This window comes from Cryptomeria japonica, chromosome 2 (genome assembly GCF_030272615.1).
Source record: "Cryptomeria japonica chromosome 2, Sugi_1.0, whole genome shotgun sequence".
NCBI lineage: Eukaryota > Viridiplantae > Streptophyta > Pinopsida > Cupressales > Cupressaceae > Cryptomeria > Cryptomeria japonica.
Genome location: NC_081406.1, coordinates 621,424,139 through 621,434,887, shown reverse-complemented (window position 1 = coordinate 621,434,887; position 10,749 = coordinate 621,424,139).

Here is a 10,749-nt window from a genome sequence, read left to right as displayed (position 1 = left end):
TGCAGGAATCAATCCTCTTATCTCATCTAGTCTGGAAAGAATCACGTATCTCTCCACTTAGATACCCACACACCATTTGCCAAAAACACCTCAGTATGAAACACAACATCGACCAAGTATAGGAAACAGATAGGTAGGTAGCATAAACCCAAAACCCTAAACATTTAGGTTAAGCAATTTAGGTGGTTCAATCATGGCCATTGAAAACTTTGAATTTGAATATAACGGTCTTGAACAGATCTCAAGATATTCTCCATCATTTGTTCTTCACCATTTCATGGAGGCGATAACCCATCACGCATTCTCCACCGTTTATAGGGACTTCACACATTCTCGAGGTAGATAGGATCAACCTCCTTCATGCAAGATCATCCACATGCACAAGGCTGATGTGGCAACATGATCTGATCTTAATTACAATGCTATCTGATCACACAATGTCATCAGTTGAATCACATAGGCTTGGAACACTTCAACTGGAAACCCTTAAGCAAAGACTACCAACTGGTAGTCATACCATATTAAGCCTTAATAGAAAACATTCCATATGTTGGTTCACATTCCATCATATTGGTTTACTTAGACAAACATATTGCTTCACCTATTGCTCATATACCGGTTTATACTACTATACCGGTTCTCTTTGCCAGCTGCTTAGCTTCAATATACCTGTTCACTTCTTTGCACATATACCGATTCACCATATTATACTGGTTCACTTTTCAGCATATTTCCAGTTCACTCTCCTATATATTGACATAAATGACAACATAATATCATCATGTCAACATACTCTGCACAAATTCCAATGCTATATGTTCTTCTCTGATGTATGATTTAGCCAAGATATCATCTACATAGTCTTCCATGAATGTATGTATCATGCCATGAAATATAGTTGTCATAGCTCTTTGATATGTAGCACCTGCATTCTTTAATCCAAATGGCATGGCGTTCCAGTAGAAATTACCCCATGGACATGTGAATGTTGTCTTTTCTTGATCTTCGGGTGCTATTTTGATCTGATTGTATCCAGACAAACCATCTATTAGAGAAAACATGGAGTGTCTAGCAGTTAAATCTACAATGATGTCGATGTTAGGCAAAGGAAAGTCATCCTTTGCACATGTGTTATTAAGATCTCTGAAGTCTGTGCATATTCTGATGCTTTTATCTGGTTTTAAAACCGAAACGATGTTGGATACCCATTGAGGATATGCTACAGGTCTAATGAATCCTACATCTAGTAATTTCTTTAGTTCTGCCTTGACTAGAAGAGAAATATGAGGATGCATCTTCCATAACTTTTGTTTAACTTGTTTGGCTCCTAGATTAACATTTAAGTGATGCATAATAAGCTCTAGATCTAACCCTGGCATGTCTGCATATGACCAGGCAAAATTGATTTGCCGTCGTTTGAAGAATTCTACATATTGTTACATTTCTTCTTTGGATAGAGAAGTCGTTGGATGAAGAATCTTTGGTTGATCTATTGTGCCAATGTTAACTGCCTCTGTTGGTTCAATCAAAGTGGATGACCTTTCTTGATAATGCTTAGGTAAAGTGTCAAATCTCCCATCTTCCAGTGCCTCAAGGAGGTTTTCACCATTAGATTCATCCTTTCTTTTTACTTTTTCTGGATCTAATATTGCCAATAAATGGTTTTCAGCATTAGACTTGATATTCTTTTCTTTATTTTCACTTTTGTGACTCGGAGATTTGGCACCCACTTGATTAGAAGATGTGTTGCTAAAATTCCCAGTGGAAGTTGTTACGGGTTTGATTGTGTTAAGATATATAGATATGGCATGGTCATTTGGAAAGGTATCAATGGTGGTATGTCCTTCATTTTCCCAATCAATAAGCTCAAGGTGGATTAGAGGTAAGGGATCTTCAGATTGGGATGTTTCAAGAGTTTCAAGGGTCATGATAGATGTATCAAAGTTTTCAATATGTGTGTCGATGTCTAGAACGGTACTCTCATCAGAATGACCTCGCATAAGAAATCCATGATCATCCTCGGTTAAGTCCAAGTTAGCCAAATGTGATTCTAATTCAAGTAGGCTAGTTCCTGACTTTTGTCCTGCATACGTGTGAACTATATCAACTTCTATATCTCCTTCAAAGCAATTTTCTTCAACTGATTCTTCCGAGTGATAGGAATCCCATTCTCATTCATTAGAATCTGTATCACTTACAACTTGCAGTCTATAGATTTGGTCATATAGCATTTCTTCCTCTTTTCTGGCTATATTTTTCCTTCTTTCATATTCAACCTCTTCAGGACTGAGATTGAGTTTTGTCAACTTTTCTATGAGTTCTCCTGGACTTATATTAGCTTCTTTCTTGTTTTGATTGAGATTTAATGTTTCTTGAGAGATGTTTTTAGTTTGTTTCTCTTGTTGATTTGAAGCTTGCTTCTTTTGCCATTCCATGTTTGCTTGTGCTTGTTGCTTAGCTGATTTTTCTTCCCTTTCAATTGCTAATTGTTCTTGTCTGTTTTCATATTCCTCTTGTTGTTGACTAAAAGATGTGTCTTCTGGTAAAGTAACTTGTCCATACCCTAAGCCTGTTTTGTTTGTATTCTACTGAGTGTAAGGTTGAATAGGTTCTGAGATACCTTCTTTTCTTTTTCCATAGGACCTATTCCGGTATATCCTATTCTTCTAAGAATGTTAAATCCTTTTCCATACTTTTCTGTAGGTATTCTGACATTGTTGATTTTTTGTTGACATTCTTCATCCTTGTATAGCCATTGTAGCACATCTTTGTCTTCTGTCTCCTCAGATAAGGTTCCAACACTAACAAATGCTCCATCAAATATCGGAAGATGTTTCACAATTGGTTGTTGTTTAGAGTTTGATGGTTTTCCAAAGGATTTAGGAGAAAGTGGTAATTGTGATATTGAATATTCTCTATTCCCTCGATCTCTTAGTTGCATTTGTTTTTCCATACTTGATAAAATAGAGGCAAATGATTGTTCCTTGGATTTCGTGCTCAAAGATGATGCCTCCCTGTTATGTGGAACAATGACTTCTTGGGTCATTTTTAGATTGCTATAGTATTGAAATGGATTTGAATCTGCAGATATTGTGATTTCTTGCCCATTGTAGGGGAATTTTACACACTGGTGGTATGTTGATGGGATAGCTTGCAAGTCATGTATCCATGGTCTTCCCAAGAGTACATTATATGATAAGTCCAAGTCGAGAACTTGACATGCTGTGTCCTTCTGCAAAGGTCCCACTCTAATGGGTAGTATCACAATTCCCTTGGAGGAACGTTCTTCTTCATTATAGGCTTTTATGGTGATCTTTTTTCAGACATCAACTACATCTTCTGAATATCCTAAGGCACGAACAAGACTCAATGAACATATATTTAGGCCAGCTCCACCGTCTATTAGAACACGTTTAATGTGCAATTTGTGAATGAGGACTTTGATATGCTAAGGAGCATTGTGGGGATGTTGTAAGGACATGTCATCTTCTTCAGTGAATGATAAGCAATGAGGGGTTGTGAGGTGTCCCACCATGGTTTGGAATTGATCGATATCAAGATCTTTGGAAACTGTTGTATCTACTAATGCTCGTTCTAGAATTTTTTTGTGTGCAGGTGAAAGTTTTAACAATTCTAAGATGGATATTTGTGTGGGTGTTTTTAGCAATTGCTCCACTAGGTTGTATTGTTTTATAGTGGATGATGTGTTTGTTGTAGGACCCGGCAAAACAACTTTGTCTTTGCTTCTTGTGATAGCATGAGCATGTTCTTGATTTTGTTTTTCTTTAACTACAATCACGTTTATCACATTATCATATGTATGAGCATAGTTTACCTTCGCTTTACCCTTACCATTATTTGTTGTTGATGATTCACCTTTCTCATAGTTTGGAAGTGGAGTTTTAAAAGTTGTATGAGATTCATTTGTTGTATGTCCATCCACTATTATTACTCCATTATCAATCATATCTTGTATGATATGTTTCAACTTTTGACAACTATCTGTGTGATGTCCCTTGTTTCGATGGAAATCGCAATACTGATTATCATTCCACCAAGGTGGTTTTATTTGAGGTTCGTAGTTCCTTTCTTTTGGTAAAGTGATCAATTTATTTGCGAGAAGTGTCTTTAGTCTTGATCCAAGGGGTTCACCAATGTTTGTAAATTGTCTTCGAAAGAAAGTTTTGATAGTTTCTCTTTGGTGATTGTTGTTTTTCTGAGCCACTGCTGAGTGGGTGGATAAATTAAAAATTGGTTGTTTTGGTTTCACATTGTTGTTATCCACTATTCCATCATTGACGACATTTCAATTTCTATTCCAAAACTTTGGCTTATCATTGTGATTGTTGTTATTGGCATTGTTGTTACTAGGAGGATGGACTCCTTCTTTGTATATTTTCAACTCACCTTTCTTTATCATGGCTTCCTCCATTCTAATTCCATTATCAATCATTTTTTCAAAACTTTGATTTCCTTGCATTTTTAAGTAATAACTCATTTGATCATTTAAGTTATCGATGAATATGTCCATTTTTTTGTATTCTTGCACTGTACGAGGATTTTTTGAGGCTAACCGTCTCCATCATTGTAAAAATGTCATGAAAGGTTCTCCAGCCTTTTGTTTGGCGTTACATAGGTCTAGCACTATTACTTCATGTTGTATGTTGTAAGAGTATTGTGAAACAAACTTATCCACCAACTCTGAAAATGATCTGATTCCAGGTGGAAGTTTGGAGAACCATTCCATAGCTAGTCCAGTTAAGCTTTTCAGAAATAATCTCATTAAGCAGGTATCCTCATGTGCAAACTCCATACTCATTGTGTAAAATTCTCGTATATGATCTTGAGGATCAGTGCTTCCATCATATTTTTTGTATCTAGGAGTTTCAAAACCTATAGGAAATGGTATCATGTTTAGGTTTTTGTCAAATGGATAAGGACAGATTTCTTGTAGTGAGTATCTTCTAACATTTCCTCTTTGCATATCTTGAATTTGTATTTGTAGTGTTTGTAGTTGTTGTGTGAGATTTGTGATAGGATTATCGACATGATTTATTCTTGTATGACCATGATTTTGTATTCTAGAAGGATCTAGATCTCTTCTTGTTTCATCTCTACCCCTTCTTGTATCTTCATTGGATTGAATGTTATTCAGAATTTCTACTTCATCTCTTTTGGGAATGTAGGTCTCTTCATTGGTTCTAGTGTTATTGGGAATTGACATGTCATTCATTTTGGGTCCAAAGATATCCTCATATTGTTCGTTATTAGAAGGAGGATCACTTATCTTTTGTGTCAATTTGTTTACATCAAAATATTGGGGAAGTGTAGCACCAGATTTGGCTAACATTAGGAAATATTTCTTTTTCTTTTTCCAACAATTTCTGCATAAATTTATCAAATTGAGGATCCTTTTTGATGTCTTTGATGTTTTTTTCTATTATTTCTCCTTCAATTTATATTTCATCTTCATGTTCCATGATTATATTCATTTCCAATGTTTTGATTTTAGTCTCTGCAACTTTTCGTCTCTGAGCTCTAGTTAGAACGGGCATACACGTATGTTAGATATTGTGCTAGAATTCAATTGTCCAAAATTTGTTTTTGGGTAAGTGATCAATTGTCAAGGTGGATACGCTAGAATGATATGACATGATAAAATGATTCAAGTGTTTAAAGGTTTGCAAGTTTTTTTATCTTTGATTTAGGAGTGCAATGATGGTGACTTGATAAGAACCAAGTCCAGTAGGAACGATATATCCTATGACGTGGGAGAAGATTATCCTAACCAAACATTTCAGTTTCGTGATAAAGGATGATTGATCCTAATGAGAAACTCTGTTTGATTGATCATTCTACCAAAGAGGGTGATAATGCACTTTGAGATGTTTTAGATCTTAAACTTGTTGAGGGTGAGGACTTGAAAATGTTAAGGTGTTTATCTTCTAGAGCCTGATTTTGACAGATGATAACTTGACCAAGCAAACCAAGGAGACAATTGAAGCACAAAGCAATATATAACAGATGTATGATTAAGCTACATGATTTCATGATTATTCTAGAAAATAACCTAGAATGAAGATGCAATTAAGCTAAGATCTGAACATGATAACAATGCTAAGAATGATTTGCTAAGATTGCATATGCCTATAATAATAATGCTTGAATGCAAATGAGATGGGATTCGGGATAGGATCCTTATTGCTCCAAAATGAGGTCTATTTATAAGATTTCCCAAAGCTATGGATGATGTGGCATGAATCAACGATCGAGATTTGATTTGAATATATCAATGGTTAAATTGGAGGTGGGTTGAGAGGAGGTTGGATGAAAGGGGATAATTTGAGGTTGGTAGGAAAAGGGGTTGGATGAAATGGAACAATGTCATATCCATGGTGACAAGTGTCAAGAAGCTTCTAGAAGAGGTTAGATGAAAGGGAACACTTAGTGACAAGTGTCACAAAGCTTGGCTCATGAGAGGGTAAAGTGTTCAAGGAAAGGGGACATGGTGGTTAGGAGTTAGGAGAATTTGAATTTAAAAATTCAAATAATAGGAAAAGGCTAATTAATTTCAACAACTCATTATTTTGATTTGTTTTAATTAATTAAAGGATTTAGAAGAAATGAATTTGATGGGGGGAATTAATTAATTAAAGAGGATTATTGGAATGAACCTATTAAATAAATCCTTAGATTTATTAATAAGTAGATGAAAGGGGGAATATAATCAAATTGCTTAGTGGATTCAATTAAATTGGGAAGGATCATTAATGAAATAATTGCTTATTTAATTAATTATCTTCAGACCATTTTTAGGTGTATACACTTAGCGTAGTCACTGTCCTTGATTATCTGAAGATCAGCTCATCATATCCTACCATGGCTTGGTGATCATTGTGTATATCCACATCAATAGATAACTATAACTAGGGGCAGCATTCCTCTCAAATTTAACCATTCCGAACAGCGAACAAACAAGAATCACAACACACCAAGGAAATCTTGTCAACAATAGCTCATCAAGCAAGAAAACAAGACAATTATCCAAGTACAACTTTAACATACACATGATTGATGATTTTCTGAATTATAATTTCTTTACATCTAACATAAGGCTTTGAGTATTTTGTATCTTAAATTTTTTTGAATCATTAGATCTCTTGGATTTCTCAACAATGCATCATGCTAGAGGAGGCAACAAGAGAATCTGATATTTTTTGGTTTTTTGTCTGTGAGGCGATCACTTGTACGGTGCAAATTTGTCCTATGACATGATTGAAAACATATCATTTAAGACATTGTTCCACTTTGTGCATACAAATGGTTAACTCTTGTCTATTTTATGCAAGCAACACTCAGGTAATCTTGGTTTAATTATACCTCAATGCTTATGTTATCTTGCCATATCAAAATCCATTTAAGCGTTACTTAGTTCATTATGGTTCAATTATACCATTATGCTTGTATAAAATTCCAACATATCAAAAAGCTCAATGATGACAAACCAAAACAGATCAAACACAAGTGACTATACAGGAATGACAACGAGAGAATGAAGGTGATCATTTAGTTGCATATCATTTTGATCTTGCATTTAGTTGCATATCATTTTAACTTGCATTTAGTTGCATATCATTTTAAACTTGCATTTAATTGCATATTATTTTAAAGTTACATATCATTTTTATCTTGCATTTAGCTACATATCATTTTAACTTGCATTTAGTTGCATATCATTTTAAACTTGCATATCATCTTAACTTGCATTTAGTTGCATATCATTTTAAACTTGCATATCATCTTAATCTTGCATTTTAGTTGCATATCATTTTAAATTGTCATTTCATCATTATCATTATCATACATCTCATTTTCAAGATACATCTCACATCATTATCATTGTCATACATCAAAGAAATCAAGATAACAAAGCATCATTATATTTTCATCATCATGGCTCAACATCATAATCAAAATCAAAACCATTACTATCGAAGCATTACATCATCATCATAGAAGCATCATATCAATCCATATCATAAATCATCATCCATAACACATCACATGTGTGTGTGTATATATATATATATATATAATGGTTGAAATATACAAGGGGTATCATGTTTGTCAAAATACAACAAATGATCAAAATACAATAGAGACATGTCTCTTAGGTATGACTATCTCACGAGGCTGACGATCTTGCAATAGATGTCCTAGCTCCTAGATCTCTACCAGGTGGATCACGTTAGGGAGGCCCCATAACACCTCAGCTCTTTGTCCTTGTTTGACTACTAGTAGATCGACTGGCTGCATAGCTAGGAGCTCTGTGGTCTCTAGGGACTAGCTCCTTATATAACTGCCTATAGTACTTGGCCTCCTTGGTCGTGCACCGTATCTCCCTCAGTGTATCCCACATTGGGGCACCACATGTTTCTCTCTCCAATCTCTTTGCAAGCTCCTCTACCCAACCTCGGTGCTCTCTCTCTGTATCCTGCTCTACCATAATCTATGTAATCTAGTGCTGCTATGCTAGCACCTGTGCTTATAGATACTATACTATGACCTATATGGATCTAATCTGTGAGTCCTATCTATGGGTGGGTACCCTAATCTGAATGGGTACTTGTTTTGTGGTCCCATCCATGCTTGTCCTTGTCTGAGGCGTTGATGGAGGTAGAAAATCCTATCTCCTCCTCTAGGCGGGTCACCTAACATCCTCTATACCCCCCACCGCTACTAACACTACACCTACCCTACTAGCACCACCAACACCAAGGAGAAGTCCTCCTCCTCTCCCTCCATCCCCTCCTCATCCTCTATCTCTTCCTCTATCTCTCCCACCATCACCCCCTCATCCTCTATCTCTCCCTCCACCAACTCTATCACCTCCTCCACCTCCTTCTCCATCATCTCCTCTATCATCCCCACCTCCATCTCTTACCTCCTCTCCCTCCTCATCTCTCTGTCTAACCCCCTACCTTTGTGGCTGCTCATCCTCATCATCATCAAAAGCAGGTAACATCTCTGTTGGATCCGATATTTGTGCCAAGAAGTAGGTAGAGAACTCCTTTGTCATCCTCACATCAACAACCCCAGCTCCGTAATCCCAGATCTGGCCTACCAATGTCATGTACTCCTCTACTGCCACTACACTATCCACCATGGGTCCCCACTTGGGCACATCCTGTCTCTGACGAGCATATAAGCATGCTCCCTATGGTATCCCCTGCTATCTCCCATACTATCGCTAAACACGACTATGCAAAAATCACTCAATGATAAAGGGCGTCTGCCTATTCAAATATATTGACATATACACATAGGGTATCTCAAGCCCGTCCTCAGCCCACACCTCACAATCCATATATGGTCTCCAAATGACCATATCAATATCATCCAATGCTCTCTACTAGTCCTCTAATTTTCCCAGCTTACGTTGGACAACTATACCTGTATACCCATACGCATATGCTCAACCAACTGGCCTATCCCTATCTGCAAGTGGTCTTGAAATAGGAATGTGCTCTCAGGCCCACACCTGTAGTAATGTCACCCCCATTGACAAACTGTAGTATCCTAGATACACCACCTAGTGAAGCTCTCTATAAAGGTGGGATAACATATAGGACCCTCATGCAAACTTGTGTCCCTGTGTAACCATATCCTCTAACACCAATCCCCATCCCAAAACTAGTTCCTTCGACCTCTAGTTGGGACACAAAAATCCACCAATGAAGCCTACTAGTACCGAGGGCAAGAGAGCATAATGCATATCCACAAACTCCTGCCATGGGATCTCATATCCACAAATATAATCATCTTGGAAGATGCGATAGAGAACCTCTATCCCACCCTCCTCAGTCTTCTTATATGGAAACAAGGCCCCCACAATCAAAATCAGCAGAATGTGATAACAGTCCTCAGGTGTGACTGTTATCTCGCCAATAACCAAATTGAAGGTGTTCATGTCACTATGCCACCTCTCCACCAAAGTTGTCAAAAAAACCCTGGTTAATGATATACCGAAGCATGTCTAGTAAAGAAGATAAACCGCATCTCTCAATCACATCTCTATCAGCTTGTGACAATCACGAAAATCGCTCTCGTGATTGTAGTACACCAAGTTGTGCCTGTAAAACAACAAATGTCCATCATTAGTTCCCACATCTCTCTGATATATCCAATCAAACCAAAATCAACTTGAAACAACGAAGCATCAAATCAATACTCATATCAAAAATCCAAGACCCATATTAAAAATCAAGGCCCATATCAAAAATCCAAGCATTATATCGAAAATCAAAGACCCATGTCAACAATCTGACTCATATCAAGAAATCATATCAAAGACCCATAACACAAGCAATTCAAAATCCATAACGCAAGCATCACATCAGGAATCATATCAAAAATCAAGAATCAGAACTTATATCAAACATCAAATTCATATCACAAGGCAAAAATCAAAGATCCACATCAACAGAAAATCAGGATCCTCATCAAAACAATTAATCAACTTGGCACTCCATATCGAAAGCAATTTCAACAGACTCCAAATCATCATATCAAGACTCAGACATCATCACAATAGGTAGAACATTGGCTCATAACCCATCTTGAAATACTCAGCAGGTACCTATCCACCCCTAAGCCATCTACCTCATCTTTTCTCCCCGCGATGCATTCTTCCAAGTCTTTTCTACCTATTTTTGACCCCATGCACCAAAATAGACCTTCTATGTGCTA